Below are 23,197 nucleotides of genomic sequence, written 5' to 3' on the forward strand. Positions count from 1 at the left end.
TTACGAGACTCAAACTTTGCGGCGAACATCGAAGACATCATCTAACGGGGCATGATCACCTGTCCCTTCGTCTTTCCATGCAACCTTTGAAGACAAACATCCCTCCCCGATTTTCATTACAAATAAGGAAAGTAAAAGATCTTTCCAAAAAGACTCAAGTGTAGACTAAATCAGAGTTTAAACCAGTTGTAACACGCTACTTCTGTCATCTGGAGTGGCTTCGATGGTACAGTTCTTCAAAGCTTTCTGCAAAGCCTCAAATCTTGAAAATACCTTTGCCTGCGTATATCATAGTTTTCCAAAAAAATATGAATATCATAGAAAGTAGTAGCTGGATTAAAGATAATAAGCAGAAAGCAGGAAAAGAGCGTGCACTAGCTGGGATCGAAGAAAGTTCGGCCAAGTCCATAGTATAATCCCAAAACATCATATGCCTGTAACAGAAGTGTCAAGTCAGAGTTACATTCATCAGAATTACAGATTCAACAACTGAACATACACAATGTTGTACACCATAAAATTACCTTGCGATCAGGATCAGCATAAAGGATATCCATTGGAAATGGTAACTGAACATAGGACATCATGGGGAAAAGAATTGTTGGCGTAAGCCCTAATAGATTAGGAATATAATGAATTGTATTTCCTAGTTTAGTTAGGAGTCCTTTACCATTGCTTGTATTACGAGAGATATATTAGTATATATATTACCTCCAAGAGGGAGAAAAATAATATGGAAAATAGATTGAAACCCTAAAAATAATTTTATCTTGGCATCAAAGGAGGTTCCCGCTTGGCTCTTCCTCAACTCTAAACTCAGTTATTGCCAACGTGAAGAAAAAATAAAAAATAATAAAAAAATAATAAATCTTGCTCACTGACCAGCCGACTGCAGAAAGCCCAGAGTTCTTTGACTAGCTGCCAAAACCACAGACCAAAAACAATTACCTATTTTCAAAGGTTGAAAGGCTCGAGGCTAGAGACTTTCATAAGAATCTTGACTAGGATCAAACAAGGAATGGTTGCAGCGCCTGGAAGCAGGCCCAGTCAGGGGCCCAACACGGAAAAGAACTTGCTGCAGCATCTGGAAGCGGGCCTGCCAAGTCAGGAGCCCGACACTCCCATGGAAAAGCAACAGCAGACTATGCACCGGTCCAAACAGCATGGGCTCAACCTGCCCACCCGAAGAAAATGGTCAGAAAGCAGACCCAGATGAATTGGGCCCGCAACTCTCTTTATTAAATATGATTGCTTCAAATGAGAAATCCGATGATTCAGGTAACACAGACACAAGTTTAATAGCATTTATTGATCTTGAAATAGGTTGGATCATTGACTTCGGAGCCATTGATCATATGACTTATGATCGTACTTTGTTTAACTATACAACCCCACCACCATGGGATAGTATTGTCGCAACCAATGGAGGCGTTGCCTTGCTTACAGGGGCGGGTTCGATAGCACTCCTAATCTATCATTGCATAACTACTTACTTATTCCCACAATCTCTAGCCATTTGTTATCCTTGGGACAGGTCACCAAGCAATTAGATTGTGTTGTGCAAATGTTTTCGTCTTTCTCTTTACTTCAGGATATATGAACTCAAGCGATCATTGGGTGTGGTACTCAGAAAAGGGGGTTGTACTATGTGAGATACCAAGAATTTATTATCTAAGAAGAGAAATATTCGAAAAAAAAAATATGTTTACGTTATTTATTGAGAAGGTATTTATGAAAAGATTGTGGACGTCATTACGAGTTCTGTAATATCTTCGGATTGCTTTTCAGAACTTGAATGAAATTTTAAGATAATTTCATGTTGGACCAATGTGTCGATGACACATGGCGGCCAAAAGTGATGGAATTAGTCACGTGGAGATCAATTTGACAGCCACCATGTGGAGATCAATTTGACAGCCACCAAGCTACTTACGTGGAGCTCTCTTTACATGATTAGCTTGAGTTTGCATGCATAGCTCAGTCACTAATTAAGCCATCTTTATCTCATAGTCATTAAGTTTCCTACCTGGCCATATGAAATGCGTGACACATCATTTTGTGATGCGTTAGTCACCTTATTATGAATTGCCACGTGGTCCTGCATTCCATGAGTCATCAACCACGTGTTCGTTTTAAGGATTGCACCAATGTTTCTTCTCTGCCCATTTTTATGTATTTCTTCCCTCAGCAGACCTTTGCCTACTATAAATAGGGACTTTTCTCTGTTTGCAGAACGCGAGTTGGATTGGAAATGAGATCTAAGGTTGCATGCATGCATGTCAAGGAGAAAGGAACCATGAGAGATTGATATGCAAAGCGCTAGTTCTAATATTTATATACATATGAGGAGAGAGATTAGAAAAGAAATAAGGGTGGAAGAAATACATTGGTTTAGGAGTGATCAAAGAACTTGCTCAAGTAAGTGGAGCTTAGTTATTGCAGTAGTGACGTGGATCTTCTTTTTAGCTTTGGAATTGAGGGCTTTGAAGCCTATTTGATGACTGGACAACGATTGCTGAGACATTAAGGTAAAGATTTACATATGATCAGATTTTTAGGATTTTGTACAAGTTTCATATAGATGAGATTTAGAGAAATTTGATGTCTGACTCAAAATTCATCAAATTTGGTCTTTAAAGGACGTTTGTATAGACGAAGTGAGTTGTACTATTGATGGATTGTGCTTTGTCTTGAAATATATGTTGAATAGTTGGGAAAATAGATCTCAAAGCCGCTGGTTTCATACTAGGGACTGAACTGTGAAAATAGTTTCAATTTTGGGGTAATTTTGTAAATTAACAAAGTTCAGGGGCCAAAGTGCATTTATCAAAAATTTGGGAACCTATTTGAAATAATAAAAAGTTCAAATACAGAATTTTTTTTTTTTTCTTTCTTTCTTTCTGGTGAAGTGAAGGTCCCTATTGGATATAATTGTTATGGGAATAAAGTTTAGTCATTATATATGGACATATAGTGACATATTGTAATTGTTGAACAAGGGACTCCAATTACTCGCGATGCTTGCATTTAATAGAGGTATTGGTGAGGAATATTGCCTGCTTGGCTTGGAGACCAAGTAGGGGGATCCTCACTTACCCTAGTTATGGAATTTTGTGCATGTATGTATATGTAAATATACAAATACCTTTGAAAGCTGCAAATATTTTGTTGTGATAGAACCATGAGGAAAAATGGTTTTGTTTTATATCATGATATGCATGTTGTTTTATGCTACAAATTAAAGTGATGACTTGAGAATGAAGGGGGCATAGCAACCACCTTGGGTTTCGATCCCCTAAACCTCCGAATGGGCTACTATAAAGGGATTAGTACCACTACCTTTCTAGGAGAGTACTAGGATATCTAAGAGTAAAGCATTAAAGGACACTATCGTTACACCTTACTATAAGTATATTCGTTCGAAGTTGGTCCAAGTAAAGGGGTAGTTGGTCATTGGACCAATCATTAGGCATGTAGCGATTTATTGGGATCCTTGTTTTCTTTTTAAAAAGGAAATTGTGTGAGCATACAATCTATTTCCAAACTAAACAAAGCTTTTTTTTGCATCAGTCATTTACCTATAGTATATATAGTGTCGTATACTATTTTCAAACCTAGCTGGGGGTGGATTCCCCGAAGGGGAGTGATGAACGTTTGTGATGCTCACCCCTACTTTATTACAGGACTGGTGCACCTGCAAAAAGACGTTCTGGACTAAAGTCGGGACTATCGTTTTTTGTTACTTGTCAACCTCTAGGTCATTCATTGCCTCACCATCTTGAAGGGATTTTTGTAGCCAAACTCAACGTTTTGCATTTTCAAATCGTATTAAAGAGTTGGTTAGTATGATAATTACCTTAAACTCTTTGGTTTTGTTGTAGATTGTGAAGTTCTTTTCTTGTGTAAAAATTTTATCCAAATTCCGTTGCCCTTTTATTCTTCGTTTTACCAAAATCATTTCCACTTCCGTACTGGTTAAAAATATTTTACTTCCCCTCAAATAGCCGTACTTTCTATTGAGAATTTAGTGCTATAGTGTTGGATTTTAAAACTATAATATTGCGTTACTAATAGAGTGTGGCATTGTTACGTGCCCATTTTTGGAGCGTGAAGAAAAATGGTATCAGTGCAATGGTTGATCCACTTCTAAAAATTTTTGTTGTTTCTCTTTATTTTAAATTGTTTTGGTTCTAAAAAGAGTTTTGAATTCCACTTTCGATTTGCATTTTGGATTGACTCTACCATGCCCTTTCAATTCAAACTTCTACTTCATTTGTTGTCGCGTCAAATCTTGAACAAGTTGTTGAGTCAATATCTCTCATTTCAGTTCTTACTCTGTTGACAAGATGCCTAGTCCTTTGACACGTTGAAATGGAAATAGGGCACCAGATGATGCACAACAAATAGCTGAAATATTTAGGACTTTTCAAGCATCGACGAATGCTTATATGCACACTAATGAGGAACATACACATGATCAGTAGATGTCTTATCTCGATCATTTTATGAAAAATACGCTGCTCAAGTTTTGGGGAGCGCCTGAAGCTAAAAAAGTTGAGAGTTGGGTGGAACATATTAAGAAGAATATGAGAACTCTTCATGTACCACTATAACTTCAAGTTAACTTATCTTCACATGTTCTTGTGTAGCAGATTTATGGCAGGGTACTATACGTGCTCAATATAACATTGAAGAGATGAATTTTGATGATTTTGAGCAACTTTTTCTCAAGCGTTACTTTCTTGATGCAATGAAGTATACCAAGATTCAAGAATTTCTTGATCTTAAGCAAGGGAATATGAATGTGGCTGAGTATATCGCCAAATTTACTGAGTTGAGTAAGTGCTTTGATGGTATTGCTAATACAGAAGACAATGGCAATTAAGTTCAGACAAGGGCTTAGAGACTTTGTTTGAAGGCACATTGTAGGTCAAGGACCTAAAACTTATCATGAAATTATGGAAGTAGTAGTGGCAATGATGGATACGGATTTAGAAGGCCAAGGCCTATTGAATGTTATCATTGCCATGAATTTGGATATACTAGAGATAAATGCACTAGTTGCATTTATGGATCTTATGAATCGAATATTCCGACAGTACTTGGATAAGTTTGTTATTGTTTTCATTGATGATATCCTTATTACGGAGGATCATGAAATGCATCTCCATATAGTTTTACAAATTTTAATGGACAACTAATTGTATGCTAAGAAGTTGAAGTGTGATTTTTGGCTAACACAAGTACAATTCCTTGGACATGTAATATCTGGAGATGGAATTTGTGTGGACCCTAGTAAGATAGAAGTGGTATTGAACTGGGAGCAACCTAAGAGTGTTTCAGAGATACGAAGTTTTCTTGGATTAGCTGGCTATTATAAAAGATTTGTTTGGGATTTCTCAAGGATTGTAACTCCACTAACCCGACTCACAAGAAAATGAGTAAGATTTGATGGGACAATAAGTGTGAGTCATCATTTGACGCAATGAAAACCAGTCTTACCACATCGCCGGTGTTAGTATTGTCTAGTAACCAAGATCCATTTGAGATATACACGGATGCATCTCGGATGTGTGCTAATGCAAAATGGAAGAGTTGTAGCTTATGTTTCAAGATAGTTAAAGAATTATGAGAGGAATTATCCAACACATGACTTGAGCTAGCTACCATAGTACATGCATTGAAGATTTGGTGATGTTATTTGTACGGCAGTAAGTTCAATGTTTATTTAGATCACAAAAGTCCTAAGTATATATTTACTCAACGTGATTTGAATTTGAGGCGAAGAAGATGGGTGGAGTACATAAAGGATTATGATTTTGAATTGTCCTATCATCCTTGGAAATCAAATGTAGTTGCTGATGCTTTAAGTAGAAAGACCATGAGCACTTGGTCTTGTCTGATGTTGGTGGATAAAGAGATGTTTGATACAATACAAGATGATGATCTAGAATTGCAACATGATGGCATAAGTTCTTATTTGGTGAATCTTAGTCTAGCACCTTAGTTGGAGTGATATATAGTGCAGAAACAACATGAAGATCCTTAACTACAAAAAGTAAAGTAGAAGATAGTTTCAGGAGAAGCACTTAATGAATGGAAGCTTCATGAAAATTGTAGTGTGAGGTACAAAGGCTGAATGGTTGTACCTGAAATGAAGAAGTCGGAAAGAAAGTATTAGATGATGCTCATAGAATGCAATTAGATATGCATCCTGGAAGTACTAAAATGTGCAAGGATTTGAAAAGGCAATATTGGTGGAAAGGTATGAAGCGTGATGTTGCTATTTATGTTGGATGATGTGTAGTGTGCCAACAAGTAAAGGTAGAACACCAGAAGCCATTTTGGAATGCTACAATCACTACTGATCCCAAAATGGAAATGGGACAACATCATGATGGATTTTATTACCGGCGTACCAAGATCAAAGAAAGAACAAAAAAATGGTATTTGGGTGATAGTTGATAGACTTACTAAGGTAGCTCACTTTTGATCTGTATAGATGGATTGGTTTATCAGTTATTTCACCAAATTGTATATTGAATGGATTGTTCAATTACACAGAATTCCAAATACAATAGTTTCAAATTGAGGTCCAAGATTCACTGCATGACTTTGGAATAAGTTACAAAATGAGCATGGAAATCGCTTTGATTTAATTACAGCTTACCATCTGCAAAATGATGGACAGTCAGAGCGAGTAATTCAAGTATTGGAGGATATGGTTCATACATGCATACTTGATTGGGAAATGAAAGGGCTTAGAAATCGGGTTATGAAATGTAAATGACAATACCATGAACCTGAAGAAACAACTTGGAAATAGGAATCCGACATTTAGATATCCACCTACATTTGTATAATAGTTCACTACTTAGTGGCATGATGGGAAAGTATCGGGCTATCTGTTTCTTTTCTTATTCATGTAATCATTGTCATTCGCTCGAGTTAAGTATCCGACTGGCCACCGGATCTTTGATACTCTACATTGGAATGTTCATTGATTTAAGGAATAAGAAATTTAATAGATATGACACTAAGAAAATTGTGCAAAGGTACCCATAATTTTCTTGAGAGTTTATGTGTGTTCGACTAAGTGTTAAATGTGGGTATGCATAATCAATACGCTTAAGATTTCAAACTTGACTTGTAAATGACAATCTGATCAAAGGTGGAAACTCTAGACTTGTTAAGTAATTCGGTGCTTAAAGTAAATCTCAAGGACGAGATTTGTTTTAAGGAGGGTGGATTGTGAGATCCTAATAATTTATTATCTAAGAAGAGAAATATTTGAATATATATATATATATATATGTTTATGTTATTTATTGAGAAGGTATTTATGAAAAGATTGTGGATGTCATTACGAGTTCTATAACATCTTTGGATTACTTTCCGGAACTTGAATGAATTTTTAAGATAATTTCATGCTAGACCAGTGTGTCGATGACACAAGGTAGCCACAACTGATGGAATTAGCCACTTGGAGATCAATTTGATAGCCACCAAGCTACTTACATGGAGCTTTTCTTACATGATTAGCTTGAGTTTGCATGCATAGCTTAGTCACTAATTAAGCCATCTTTACCTCATATTCATAAAGTTTCCTACCTGGCCATATGAAATGCACGACACATCATCTTATGATGCGTTAGTCACCTTATTATGAATTGCCATGTGGTCCTGCATTCCATGAGTCATCAACCACGTGTTCCTTTTAAAGGTTGCACCAATGTTTCTTCTCAACCCATTTCTATGTATTTCTTCCCTTAGCTGACCTTTGCCTACTATAAATAGGGACTTTTCTTTGTTTTCAGAATAGGAGTTAGATTGGAAATGAGATCTAAGGTCGCATGCATGCATGTCAAGGAGAAAGGAACCACAAGAGATTGATATGCAGAGTGTTAGTTCTAATATTTATATACATATGGGGAGAGAGATTAGAAAAGAAATAAGGGTGGAAGAAATACATTAGTTTAGGAGTGATCAAGGAATTTGCTCAAGTAAGTGGAGCTTAGCTATTGCAGTAGTGATATGGATCTTCGTTTTAGCTTTGGAATTGAAGGTTTTGAAGTCTATTTGATGACTAGACAACGATTTCTAAGACATTAAGGTAAAGATTTACATATGATCAGATTTTTGGGATTTTGTACAAGTTTCATATGGATGAGATTTAGAGAAATTTGATGTTTGACTCAAAATACATCAAATTTGGTCCTTAAAGGACGTTTGTATGGAGGAAGTGAGTTGTACTATTGATGGATTGTGCTTTGGCTTGAAAGATAGGTTGAATTTTGGGAAAATAGACCTCAAAGTCGCTGGTTTCATACCAAGGACTGAACATCGAAAATAGTTTCAGTTTTGGGGTAATTTTGTAAATTACCCAAAGTTCATGGGCCAAAGTGAAATTATCAAAAGTTTGGGAACCTATTTGAAATAATAATAAGTTCAAATACAATTTTTTATTTATTTATTTTTTTTCTAGTTAAGTGAAGGTCTCTATTGGATATAGTTGTTGTTATGGGAATAAAGTTTAGTCATTATATATGGACATATAGTGACATATTGTAATTGTTGAACTAGGGACTCCAATTACACACGGTGCTTGCGTTTAATCGAGGTATTGGTGAGGAATATTGTTTGCTTGACTTGGAGACCAGGTAGGGGGATCCTCACTTACCCTAGTTATGGAATTTTGTGCATGTATGTATATGTAAATATACAACTGCATGTGAAAGCTGCATAGATTTTGTTGTGATAGAACCATGAGGAAAAATGGTTTCCTACATGGCCATATGAAATGCATGACACATCATCTTGTGATCCGTTAGTCACCTTATTATGAATTGCCACGTGGTACTGCATTCCATGAGTCATCAACCATGTGTTCCTTTTAAGGGCTGCACCAATGTTTCTTCTCTGCCCATTTCTATGTATTTCTTCCCTTAGCAGACCTTTGCCTACTATAAATAGGGACTTTTCTCTGTTTTCAGAACATGAGTTGGATTGGAAATGAGATCTAAGGTTGCATGCATGTATACCAAGGAGAAAGGAACCGCGAGAGATTGATATGCAAAGTGTTAGTTCTAATATTTATATACATATGAGGAGAGTGATTAGAAAAGAGAGATTAGAAAAGAAATAAGGGTGGAAGAAATACATTGGTTTAGGAGTGATCAAGGAATTTGCTTAAGTGGAGCTTAGCTATTGCAGTAGTGGCGTGGATCTTCGTTTTAGCTTTGGAATTGAGGGCTTTGAAGCCTATTTGATGACTAGACAACGATTTCTGAGACATTAAGGTAAAGATTTACATATGATCAGATTTTTGGGATTTTGTACAAGTTTCATATAGATGAGATTTAGAGAAATTTGATGTTTGACTCGAAATTCATCAAATTTGGTCTTTAAAGGACGTTTGTATAGACGAAGTAAGTTGTACTATTGATGGATTGTGCTTTGGCTTGAAATATATGTTGAATTGTTGGGAAAACAGACCTCAAAGCCGCTGGTTTCATACCAGGGACTGAACTACGAAAATAGTTTCAATTTTGGGGTCATTTTGCAAATTACCAAAAGTTTAGGGGCCAAAATGCAATTATCAAAAGTTTGGGAACCTTTTTGAAATAATAAAAAGTTCAAATACAATTTTTTTTTTTTTTTTCTAGTAAAGTGAAGGTCCCTATTGGATATAGTTGTTGTTATGGGAATAAAGTTTGGTCATTATATATGGACATATAGTGACATATTGTAATTGTTGAACTAGAGACTCCAATTACACACGGTGCTTGCGTTTATTCAAGGTATTGGTGAGGAATATTGCTTGCTTAGCTTGGAGACTAGGTAAGGGGATCCTCACTTACCCTAGTTATGGAATTTTGTGCATGAATGTATATGTAAATATACAAATGCATGTGAAAGCTGCATAGATTTTGTTGTGATAGAACCATGAGGAAAAATGATTTTGTTTTATATCATGATATGCATGTTGTTTTATGCTACAAATTAAAGTGATGACTTGAGAGTGAAGGGGGCATAGCAACCGCCTTGGGTTTCGATCTCCTAAACCTCTAGAGGGACTACTATGAAGGGATTAGTACCACTACCTTTCTAGGAGAGGTACTAGGATATCTAATAGTAGAGCATTAAAGGACACTCTGATAGGAGCATATTCATGCGACTTAATTAGCTTGTTCTCGTGCATTTATGTTGTGTTTATTTAGCTATTTTAGTGTTTAAGGCTACTTTTGTGTATTTTCAGATTATAAGGCCAAAGTGTGCAAGAAGATGCAAATTGGAGTATTTTGGAGCGAAAGAGGAATGAATGAGTTGAAGACTTGAAGAAACGACAAATTCCTACTCCAACGATGAATTCTTACCAAAACGAGGAATCCTACTCAAACAAGGTTTCCTACTTGAAGTGGGAAAGTTAACCCTAAGTTTCCCGTTTTGGTAACCTTTCCTAAACTTAAACGTCCATATTTTCTAGCCACTTTGACGGCCTTGTATGCATTTTAGGACACAAAACCAAGGCCCTAGCCCAATTACACAACCTTGCCGTGCCTTAACCCTAATTCCCTTCCCTTGCCGTGCAAGGGGGGGCACTTTGGTCCCATTTTATGCACAAAAATCCTAACCCTAAACCCTAGCCGACCTAATTAATTTCCAATCATTCATATCATTCAGCAAAAAAAAAAAAACCTAATTCCCCTACATTTTACAACAAAGCCGTGGCCCCCCCCCCCCCATTTACCATTCACCCTAATAAACCAAAAATCATTCTTGCCGCAAAACCATATCCCATTTATTCATATTTTCAATCAGAATTCAACCTAATAACCCTATTCCCCATGCAGCCGCACTATTTTTCATTGACTTCAACATTCACATATTTCCATTTTTTTTAACCGTGCATTCCATCACCTTTCATCGGATTCATTCTTAAAACCGTACCCTAATAAACCAACAAAAAGCTCTCAGCCGCAACACCATATATTATTATCTCTTCTCTGCCGTGCATTGGACACACCAATTCCAGCCTTCCCCCATCTTCACGCAGCCACCAAGACCCATTCTCCCATCAGCCGTGCATCCACCAACACCCAAAACCATTGCCGCAGCCTTCCTCCACCTTCCCAGCCACATTCCACACCTCCACACACCTTCCACCAATCTTGCCGCACCACCAGTCCTCCCTAAATCCATCCCCAACCCAAAATAACATCCAAATCATCCATTTAACCTCACTGCCGCAGCAAGGAGAAGAGGAAATAGGACTTAGACGCGCAGAAATTCAAGTGGATTCGTTGGGCGTTCTAGGTGTAATCAATCCTTGTGCTTTATGTTTAAATTCAATTGTATTTCTCTTTCTGTGAACATGAGAGGCTAAACCCCTAATTAGTTAGGGGGTGATTCGAAACCATGTTTATGCTTGCAATATGAATTGATTACTTTTGGTTGGAATTTCATGAATGTTGGATTCAATTCGTTTAACTGTTTGATTGATAACTTGTTTGTGTATGTTTATTGAGAGTGCACGCTTAATGTTCATGCATGAATTTGACGCTAGAATATAAGTGAGTTTCACCTTATAGTTATGAACTTATATTCACAAGTAGTGGAGGTTGCTTATAAACAATCGCGTTAATTGAATTCCTGGCAAGAGTATCATGCTTTTCATAGTTACAAATGCCTTGTCGATGCTTATAATTTCCAAAGAACGTAATGATTCTAACTTGCATCTTTATCATGCTGTTCATATAGAGAACTTGTTAGGAATAATTTGTTTGCGATGCATATTCATCCAATTCAATGATTCTAGGGAAATTTGAAGGTTAATTTAAGCGGACCTAATTAACTTGGAGTGTCGACTTCCATAATTCATCGAAAGACCAACTGAAAATCAAAGTGTATGCAAGTGTGACATGTGTGGAGAAAAACCCCTTAGCTATTCCATCATCCATATCTTCATCAAATTTATATTTAGAATCTGCCTTAAATTTATAATCTGTGCATTTAATTTATTTTCGTCAAAACCTCAATCCCCCTTTACTTTAGTGTCCAATTTAGTTAGAAAGTGTCTTAGTTTGTGTTTTTAAGTGTTTTGATTCATTTGATTACACAAATTCGTCCAATTTCACCAAAGTGCTCAAAACTGCCCAGAAAGTGTTTTTAAGGCAGTTTTGAGTGTTTTGGGGCTGTTTTGAGTCTTTTGTTTTAGTGTTTTTATTGTTTAGTTTTGCCTTCTTTGAGTCTAATTTAGTGTTTCAAACTTTATTTTACGTTTTTGAGTCAGTCTCCAAGTGATTTTGCAATCCCTCCTAATCCCCGGTTAAGAACGATCCCTACTTATTCATATACTACAATTGTCACAAGAGGGTTTTAATTTGTGTGCTTACTTAGTTCGCATCACACTCTCGCTACAGCTTACCATAAGTATATTCGTTTGGAGTTAGTCCAGGTAAGGGGTAGTTGGTCATTGGACCGGTCATTAGGCATGTAGTGATTTATTGAGATCCCTGTTTTCTTTTTAAAAATGAAATTATGTGAGCATACAATCTATTTCCAAACTACACAAAGCTTTTGTTGTGCATCAATCATTTTCCTATAGTATATGTAGTGTCGTATACTATTTTCAAACCTAGCTAGGGGTGGATTCCCTGAGGGGCAGCGATGAACGTTTGTGATGCTCACCCCTACTTTATTACAAGACTGGTGAACCAACAAAAAGACGTTCTAGACTAAAGTCGGGACTAGCGTTGTTGCTATTTGTCAACCTTTCGGTCGTTCATTGCCTCACCATCTTGAAGGGATTTTTTTAGTCAAACTCAACGTTTTGTATTTCCAAGTCGTACTAAAGAGTTGGTTTAGTATGATAATTACCTTGAACTCTTTGGTTTTGTTGTAGATTGTGAAGTTCTTTTCCTATGTAAAATTTTTATCCAAATCTTCGTTTTACCAAAATGATTTCTGCTTTAGTACTGCTTAAAAATAAATTATTTTACTTCCCCTCATATAGCCTTACGTTCCATTAGGAATGTAGTGTTATAGTGTTGGATTTTAACACTATAATATTGCGTTACTAATAGTGTGTGGCACTGTTACGTGCCCATTTTTGGGGCGTGACATACTATGTTGATAGTGTTGTACAGGGTCGTGCTCATCAAGTTCAAGGTCATAATAGTGGCAAATTGAAGACTATTCAGTTGTGGCATCGTCGGCTAGGTCATGCCTCATTTGGTTATTTGCAAAAATTGGTTCCGTCATTATTTGGTAATATTCCAAAGTCCTCATTAAAGTGTGATGTTTGCACATGAGCTAAAAATCATCGAGCTTCATAGTCTCCAAGTTTGAATAAAAGAACAATTTCATTTGAGTTAATTTATTCTGATGTGTGGGGGTCATCTTCGGTTACTACTCAGCATGGTGTGTGTTGGTTCGTAACATTTGTTGATGGCTACACTTAAATGACTTTGTTGTACCTCATGAAAAATAAAAGCGATGTGGGTGGCATCTTCAAAGCTTTTTATCACATGGCCTATACTTAATATTCACTCCTTATTAAAGTGCTTCGATAAGACAATGGTGATGAGTATCTTAATCAGGATCTCTCCCAGTTTTTTTAATAGAAAATGGCATTCTTCATGAAACTATGTGTCTTCAAACCCCATAGCAAAATGGAGCTGTTGAATGAAAAAATCGGCACATCCTTGAGATTACCCGTGTCTTCTTATTGGTAGCCGTGCACCTAAGACATACTGAGCTGATGCAATCACCTATGTTATTTATGTCATGAACCGGATGCCGTCGCGTGTTCTCTCTTTTAGAACACCTTTGGCCGTGCTTGCCGATCATGTTTTGCTACCTTCCACTCTTCATCTCAAACCCCGGGTTTTTGGTTGTGTGGCATAAGTCCATCTTCACAAAAATCAACGAAGCAAACTTGATCCATGTGTAGTGCAGTGTGTTTTCCTTGGCTTTAGTCCTCAACAAAAGGGCTATAATTGTTATCATCCATATCCTCAACATATGTACGTCACCATGGATGTTACATTCTCTGAAGACGAGTTATTTTTTACTCTCAGCCACACTCCTTAGGGAGAGACAACATTAATTGACGATTATAGCGAGTTCACTTTAATTAATGCACCACTTGCAGATTGTAGCCCCCTACAGACTATAGCCTAAGTGATCGTGGCCCAGTTGCAGATCATAGCCCAAGTGGGCTTCTTGACCGTGTAAGTCCAAGTAACATGGTGCTACTGGGCTTCTTGATCGTGTGAGTCAAAATAACACAGAAATTGGGCTGTGTGAATGCCCAAAAACTGAACCAGTCAGCAGCCTAAGTAGGCTTGATATTTATGCCACTGTCAATATCCCAAGTGGGCATGAAAATCATGCAGTTAGCAGCCCAAGTGGACGTGAAAATCATAGAGGTAATAGCCCAAGTGGGCTTAATTCGGAAATAATAGATGACGGCCAAAGTGGGCCCAGTTTGGTATTGTTTGGTGCAGACCCGAGTAGTCAACTTAGGCCATCTCCAATCGAAGGCTCCAGAGGGCCTTAAACAAATTTTTGAATCCAACGGCTAGCTGACACTAGTTACCGTTGAATTAAAAAAAAAAAAAAAGTTTTGGGCCAATTGTTTTTTTTTTTTTTAATTCTTAAAAATTCTAATTTTTTTTCCCTATAAATACCTAAACCATTCATTAAATTTAGTTCTAATTTTTTTGGTTTTTGGGCCCAGTTACCGTTGTACTTTTTAAATTTAAGTTGTTGGATTTGAATTTAAGTTGTTGTAGTTTTTAAATTTAAATAATAAATTATGTTTGGCTCTTGGTTGGAGACGGTTTTTTGTGACACGGCTAAAACGAGCCCTATGGCCCTTTGACCCTCGGTTGGAGACAGAGGAAATATGGCCCTGTACTGTTCATTAAAATATTAATATCTTAGAGGCTAGAGCGCTAAAACGAGCCATCTGGTCAACCCTCGATTGGAGATGGCCTTAATAGCTGTAGTGAAGTAGAACACGGCAATCCCCCCATATTCCATAAGTACACATACATGATCCAATGGATACCTCTGAGGTAAGTGTTCACTCAGCTATTAATAAATCCTTGTGTTGCCTCCTCGACAAAATAGAGGAAAGCCACCAGATAGGTACTCTCCAAAATGAAAGTATGATATTCAATTGCTAACTATGTCTCCACTCATCACCTCTCGTTGAGATATTGTGCACTTGTTCAATAAATGGAAACTATTAAAATACCTACCAAAGTGGAAGAAGCCTTGATAGATCCAAAGTGAACAAAGGCAGTGCAAATTGAGAGGGAGGCATTACAGAAGAGCAAAACATAAAGCGTGGTTACAATTTCCAATGGAAATAAATCGGTAGGATGTAAATTGGTGTTCACTATCAAACATAAGGTAGATGGAACGATAGATAGATAGATACAAGGCGACATTGGTAGCAAAAGGGTATACACAAACCTTTGGCATTGACTATCACGAGACATTTGCTTCGGTTGCAAAAATGTCTCTTGCTGCTAACCTTGATTGGCTTTTGAGGCATTTTGATGTGAAAAAATGCATTTTGCATGGGGATTTAGAGGAAGAGGTATATATGGATTTCCTACCAGGATATGGTATTGAAAACTCTGAAACAATTTCCGAGAGCTTGGTTTGGGAGATTCACTCACGCTGTGAAGAAGCATGGATACAAACAAGGCAACTCAGATCATACTTTGTTTATCAAGCGTAAGGATGGTAAAGTGACCTTACTCATTATATATGTGGATGATATGATTTTCACAGGGGATGATACAAAGGAGATTGAACAGTTAAAGGGGTACTTATCCTCCGAGTTCGAGATGAAAGACCTAGGAGGACTCAAATACTTCCTAGGAATAGAAGTTGCTAGGTCTCGAGAAGGCATATACTTATCACAACATAAGTACGTGTTAGACTTATTATCATAACCTGGTATGCTAGCGTATAAACCAGCAGATAACCCAATTATGTAGAGTCATTATCTTGCGATCTATGAGGATTAAGTTTCGACAAATAAAGAGAGGTACCAAAGGTTAGTTGGAAGATTGATTTACTTGTCACTTACACGACCTGATATTGCTTGTGCAGTAAGTGTGGTAAGTCAATTCATGCATGCACCTAGTGAGGATCACATGGTGGCAGTAATACGGATTCTTAGTTATTTACAAGGGCTCCTGGAAAAGGGTTAATGTATAGAAAGCATGGACACATGGAGGGGAAAGGATATACATATGCAGATTGGGCTGGGAATATTACTGATAGGCAGGTCAACGTCAGGCCATTTCACGTTTGTTGCCAGTAATCTTGTGACATGGCGAAGTAAGAAACTGAATGTGGTGGCAAGGTCTTCAGTAGAAGCCGAGTACGGGGGCAGGACACATGGTATTTGTGAACTTTTATGGCTTCGGATTCTACTTACTAAGATAAGGTTCAAGCCTAAAAAGCCTATGATGTTGTATTGTGATAATCAAGCAGCTCGAGAGATAGATAACAACCTGGTACAACATGATAGGACCAAGCATGTTGAGGTGGATAGACACTTCATAAAAGAGAAGTTGGATGTTAAGCTAGTTGATATTCCATTTGTAAGAATGGAAGAGCAGTTGACAGATATTCTAACCCACGCAATTTCGACTGGAAGGTTTCAGGACTTACTTAGCAAGTTGGGTCTAGGCGATATTTACGCACGAACTTAAGGAGGAGTGTTGCCGTGAGCCCTAATAGATTAGGAATATAATTAATTGTACTTCCTAGTTTAGTTAGAAGTCCTTTACTATTGCTTGTATTACAAGAGATATATTAGTATATATATTACCTCCAAGAGGGAGAAGAATAATATGAAAAATAGATTGAAACCGTAAAACTAATTTTATCTAGAATCAGCTCCAAAGATCAGGATATCAAATCCATGGTATTAGCATGCAAATTTGTAATTAAGAAATCGCAATGATTAATTTGAGCATCTAAGGAGAATTAAACATGTAAACCTGTATAAAATTATCCATTTGAGAAGAGATGATTACACTTTCTTCTATAATACTAGTCCAAGTCTCTCATAAACGTGTCTCATAGAAACTTCATTACAGCAATACCAGACCTACTACTTATGCCAAAGCCCGGTCTCCTGCAATAGAAGATCTATTACATATGCCCAAGTCCGGTATCCTCGATACGGAGCTTCTAGCACCTGTTACTTAAAATGGTATGACACAACCAAAATTACATAAGCAAACCAGGTAAAGGATCTATTTGGTCAAAGTAGATGTAAACAGCTTTCTCCAATTGGAAAGCATATAAACAAATATTATTAACCACCACATGTCACATGACATGCTTAATTAAAAAAAATAGGTTCCATTCAATGATAGCATGGTTGAATGAGTCTTCACCAAATGATGTTTGTTTCATTTTGTCAAAAGGTTCCTAAAATATGGAACATTTTGTACATATGACGACGTCACGTGATCAAATTATTCAATCATGTTAATGTTTCATCAACTGAACTGTTTTTAAAATAAACAAGATAAGTGACATGATAGTTGCTGGTCATACGTGATCGCAAGCTTCTGACCTAGAAAGTCAAGGAAACAGGTACAAGAAGAGTCTCAGTTCTACACATCTTCATACAGCCTTGAGTCATCGAAGGCTCATAGGCTTTCTTACTTTTTCCATTTTTCTGAACCGGTTAATATGATAAAAGGGCCCTCTTTAAGAGCCATAAAAACACATACTTTTACACACACCTTCAACCTCCAGATGGGGAACTTTAGTTCCTTCCACATTTAAGAGTTGAAGATGCGTATCACACACACACACACACACACACACACACACTGTACACACACCAACAATAACTGCACATTCTACGAATTATGTTTCCTATCATCACCCTCCATTTCATCTCTCTATCTCCCATTACTCTTATTTCCCTCTAACCATTATCTCACTAACTTCTCCTCTCTTCACCCTTCACCCACTTATTCAAAATCATAAAAGAAAGGGCTAGTTTGGATTTCTTGATGGCACTAAGTGTCAACGGATTGTTGCAATGGGTGAATAAATGCTCAACAAAGACATCTGCTTGATAAAAAAAATACACTAGTTAATGTTGGAGCAATATTAGAAAATAAGAAAAATAACAATATAATTGCAATGATAATAATCATAAAGAAATTCACAACATCAATTATATATGAGATTAATATAAACAACTAAAGAGAAAGTTAGAAAAACTGACAAACTTAGAGATTGAGGCTTGCATAAATGCAATGTCCTAAAGACATAATTTCGCCCCTACTCTTGTGCTTGTAGTTCAGTAGGCGTCCATCTCCTAGGATTCAACAATCTATAATCCGAAGTCAAAGCATTTCAATCATCGGACCTGGCGAACTTCATATATTACATACTCTCAAGACATAACTCGGAATTTGACTAACCAAGACTAAAAGACCTTAGAGAAAAACTCTTCTCTTAATCCTCTAGACATATGGGATGTTTGAGTTCATATGGAACTCAAGCCACCCCTTTTGAAACATTGTGACCGTTGCCTAAAGTTCCAACGAACAGACGCAACTCATGAAGTTGAATTCAACTATGAGACATGACTTTTATTTTTCATTCATATAAAAATTAAATATTATAATATATAATTTTCAACAATTCCCCACATGAATGAAAAATTAGGAAGAATTTGAGAGTACAGGCGGACAAGAGATGCATCGGGAGAGGTGTCTTTTGGACTTGAACCTACCCTAGTGAATACTTATCGGATTTACTTGGTGACGCAGTGAATATAGAATCTTAAACTATTCATCGCAGTAGTAAATCGAGACAATAAGCAACACACATCACTAATCGTAATATATTCCGGTTCATACGGTTGTGTTCATTTTGGTCTTGAACAAATCCTGGATTCATGAGAGCTTTAGAAAATTTAGCCATTTCATACTCATAGAAGCGAACGAAAAGCCCGCAGTACTGTTCACTTTAACGAAAAACCACATTTTTACACTAAAAAGTCAATCCTGGTACTATTCACTTAACCCTTTATTTTGTCCTTATTGTTAAAACTCAAAATTTTCAAACCTTTTTCATTAGTTTTTCTTTAAAAATATAATATGCTCTATTCCTCTTATTTATAAGATATCAATGTCATTAAGTATAAATATACAACCTAAAACGTCTGCAGACAACACACTTCTTCCACCATAGGAATGAGGTATATAGTGTGTTAACTTCTATGAATCATGCCCAACCAGTTTGCCTATTGAACTTAGACCATGGGATCTCCAATCAACTAAGTTAGGTTTCCGTCCGGTTGATTCATTAGTTATGTTGGCTTTAGCCTCATTCCCCTCGATGATCAACTTACTCTCTAGTCAAACCTTTAATAATTGGATCCACTACTAGATTGATTATCTTTAATGGTGTGCACAATCCACCTTATGGAATTATATTTCATACGAGAGTAGTTGTTTACAATGTCAAGTCCTCAAAAGTATATGTTGGGACTTTTGTAAGTAATTTGCTAACACTTGGGCACACTCCCCCCACATTTAAGGAATTTGTAGGAAGGTCTCTAACCTCTTTGTACCTTAAAAAATTTCTCATTTCAAGAGTTGACATTTTAATTGTCTCATTCAATTACCAAATTACTTTTCCCTTCTTCTTTAGTAAATCTCATATATCAAAAGATAGCTAAGTTATCCCCACAATCCCCTTCCATTGTGGTTCCTTTTAACACTATCAATAATTCACTTTACACTTAAGAAGAAAATGAAAAAGATAGGTTCTTTATCTATCTTCACTTCCAGAATTTGAAGCCTCATTAGCCTTATTTGTATAAGCACGTACTGGCACTTTGCCTTCAACCTTTGAACTTTGATAAGTTTCCATGGCTAACTTTCACTCTGAAATGATTAACCCTAGCTTGCAGGCAACTCGATCATCATGACTAACATGTACGGTGAAATTATGAGTTTCTTAATTTTACAGTAGTTGTCAAAGCAATACCTTCATCAATGTTAATTAGCTAATCCTTATAATTTGTCCAAAGACAAAACTTGACTAGCATGCGTGTTCATATAATTATGTACTTGAGAATCCAACATGCCCCTTGCGCATATTCAAAATACATACCGTAGAGATTTTTGTCTCGTAATAACACAGCTCCTCATATCATTACGTTGAATTGATCATGTGAGAATAACACAAGATTCATTTCACAATTTGCAATTTTCCATGACACTTGCAGATCACCATGAAACCACTCACAGATCAAATTCACTTTGATATATACAACTTGCCAACTGACCCACCATGGTTATAGATTACCAGTTGGTGAATGGCGTCTCCAAGCAGTTGATAACTTATTCAGACGAGTGGTTACACATATATCTATACGAATGGAAGAGAGACATAACTTCTGAAACCCGCTCATTCATTTGTACCAAATGATCCGTACAAAGTTTGCTACTTCACAACGTGTCTGCATTTAGAATGCAAACTACGCATCGCTTGTGAGGTATACCAATTCAAATCAACATTTTTATTCTATTTTTTCATAAAGCAAACCTTCATGGATGTGTCTGATTAGAATCAAACAAACCATTACATTCCTTTTATTAGAAAAATCCAATGGCATTTGGCATATTTCAAATGCCAAACTTCTCTATTTCGGCACATCTCCTTTCTGTAAAAGGAACTCTTTCATGAACTGGTATGAATCCATTACACCTGCAGGTTCACGTGGTTTTAACCGACACATCTTTTCAATGTGTGCATAAACTGACCATACTACAACATGGGGATATTAAGCAATAAAACCCAATCCTAGTCTCGTTGATTTCCGATAAGAAACCACTTTTCTAAAGCCACAATGGCTAAGAAACCATGATCCAGTATGTTGGGATAGGACTATAATTCCTCATCATCCAAATCAGTTGAAAGGTATTTAGTAAGCCTCAGTTATAATTCAAAGTCAGATATTTGTTGTCATGGCGGTTACAAAAATAGTCATGCCTTTCCAACATAACGCCCTTCCGCCAAGTAATGCATATGTAGAGATATATTTTCATATCATCTACAATCATACCAATTCCTATGGGCCTTGACACAAGGATACCAGTCCAATGACTGATTGTCAGTATATATAAATATATACTTTTTCATGAACAGGTATGAGTTCCAGACTTTGCATGAACCAAGCTCATGAATAACCGTGTTGTTGGGAAGTTATCTACATGCTTTTAGTATAATTGAGTGACTTAATTCCATCTAGATATTGACACTAGTTGAATCAAAATTGCCCCATATATATAAAGTTCTAAAACTAATCACTGAAACATAATATAAATTAACATATATGCTATAAATTACCACAAAACAACCAATGTGCATGGTTCGGTGGTTCCTCAAACGGTCATTTCAGGCATAAAATTGTGTACAACTAGTATGCATATCCTGGGTTTAAAGTATCTAATAATGTGTCAACACATACATATATCAATCATATATAAAACACACAAACCAATTGCGTGACTAGTGAGTATAAGTAGATGCAAGAAACGACCCATCATATTTCAATAAACTGATTATATATATGAATATCCATCCGCATATCATCATGATTTCTGACTTTTCTTTCTTTGTATTCAAAACCAGCGACAATTCTCTCCATATTAGAGAAATGTTTCTTTCCTCCAAATGATGGCAAATGATGGCTAGACTCATTATTGAACATATTATGATTTAAGTTTTTCTACATTATGAGATTAATTTCTCACATCCATATCTTCTAATTGTTCCATAGAAAATTCTGTCTTTAGATTGTTGGAGCAATATTAGAAAATATGAAAAATAACAATATAATTGCAATGATAATAATTATAATGAAATTCACAACATTAATTATATATGAGATTAATATAAACAACTAAAGAGAAAGTTAGAAAAACTGACAAACTTGGAGATTGAGGCTTGCATAAATGCAATGTCCTAAAAACAGAATTTCGCCCCTACTCTTGTGCTTGTAGTTCGGTAGGCGTCCGTCTCGCAGGATTCAACAATCTATAATCTGAAGTCAAAGCACTTCAATCATCGGACTCTGGCGAACTTAATATATTTCATACTCTCAAGACACGACTCGAAATTTGACTAACCAAGACTAAAAGACCTTAGAGAAAAACTCTTCTCTTAATCCTCTAGACATGTGGGATGTTTGAGTTTATATGAAACTCAAGCCACCCCTTTTGAAACATTGTGACCGTTGCCTAAAGTTCCAACGAACAGACGCAACTCATGAATTTAAATTCAACTATGACACATGACTTTTATTTTTCATTCACATAAAAACTTTTATTTTTCATTCATATAAAAATTAAATATTATAATATATAATTTTCAACAGTTAAGTAATGTAAAGAGATGTTACAAGAACCTCGTACATGTAAATACTATTCCTAGAAAATAATATGCACCCTTCAACAGTTAGAAACACATCAGATGGTTACAAATGTGTTAAAATGATGTGGCTGCATCTGTGACCCATGAACGAGACACCAAACAGATACTCATGTCATGTGGCTTTTTATTTAATGATCAGAAAACTAACATGATTAACATCACGATTAGAGCCATTTACCAAAAACCTTAGCATCTCATTCCTTGATCCAACATGTATACTGGATGTATGTGGATGCATTCCTGACACATAACAAATAAATCCATACTGCAGTTTAACACATACCCATATTCTTTTCATGCCATATCTATTTATGATGCTTATTAAACAAGCACTCAAAGTACAAATATAGCCCTCAAAGATTATAGCATCGAACACAACTTTATAAACCGCAGCATTAGAAACATTGTAGTGACACGTGAAGGAAAATAAAGATACCCGTTCTGCGAGGATACAAGCTTTATCAGGGGTACCAACACCCGCTGCTATTAGTTTCACACCAGACGAGTCGAATCTCGCATTATTTTCTTTGAGAGATGCAGCAAGTTCCCAACTTCAAAAAACCCAAAGAAAAAATTGTGGCTTGTAATCGACACGATCAAAACCCAAAGAAAAAAAAAAAAAAACTCAATGTCAATGAAACGCAAAGCAAAACCCGTCACATGATGGGCCACGCCAGCACCAGGACAT

General features: G+C 36.5%; 1 pseudogene; it reads right to left on the bottom strand.

Annotated features, from left to right (window-relative positions):
* LOC125476233 lies at positions 1–23,197 on the bottom strand (annotated as a pseudogene).

The sequence above is a fragment of a genome, unplaced genomic scaffold (genome assembly GCF_019419815.1).
Source record: "Pyrus x bretschneideri cultivar Hongxiangsu unplaced genomic scaffold, Pyrus_bretschneideri_v1 Contig18, whole genome shotgun sequence".
Lineage (NCBI taxonomy): Eukaryota > Viridiplantae > Streptophyta > Magnoliopsida > Rosales > Rosaceae > Pyrus > Pyrus x bretschneideri.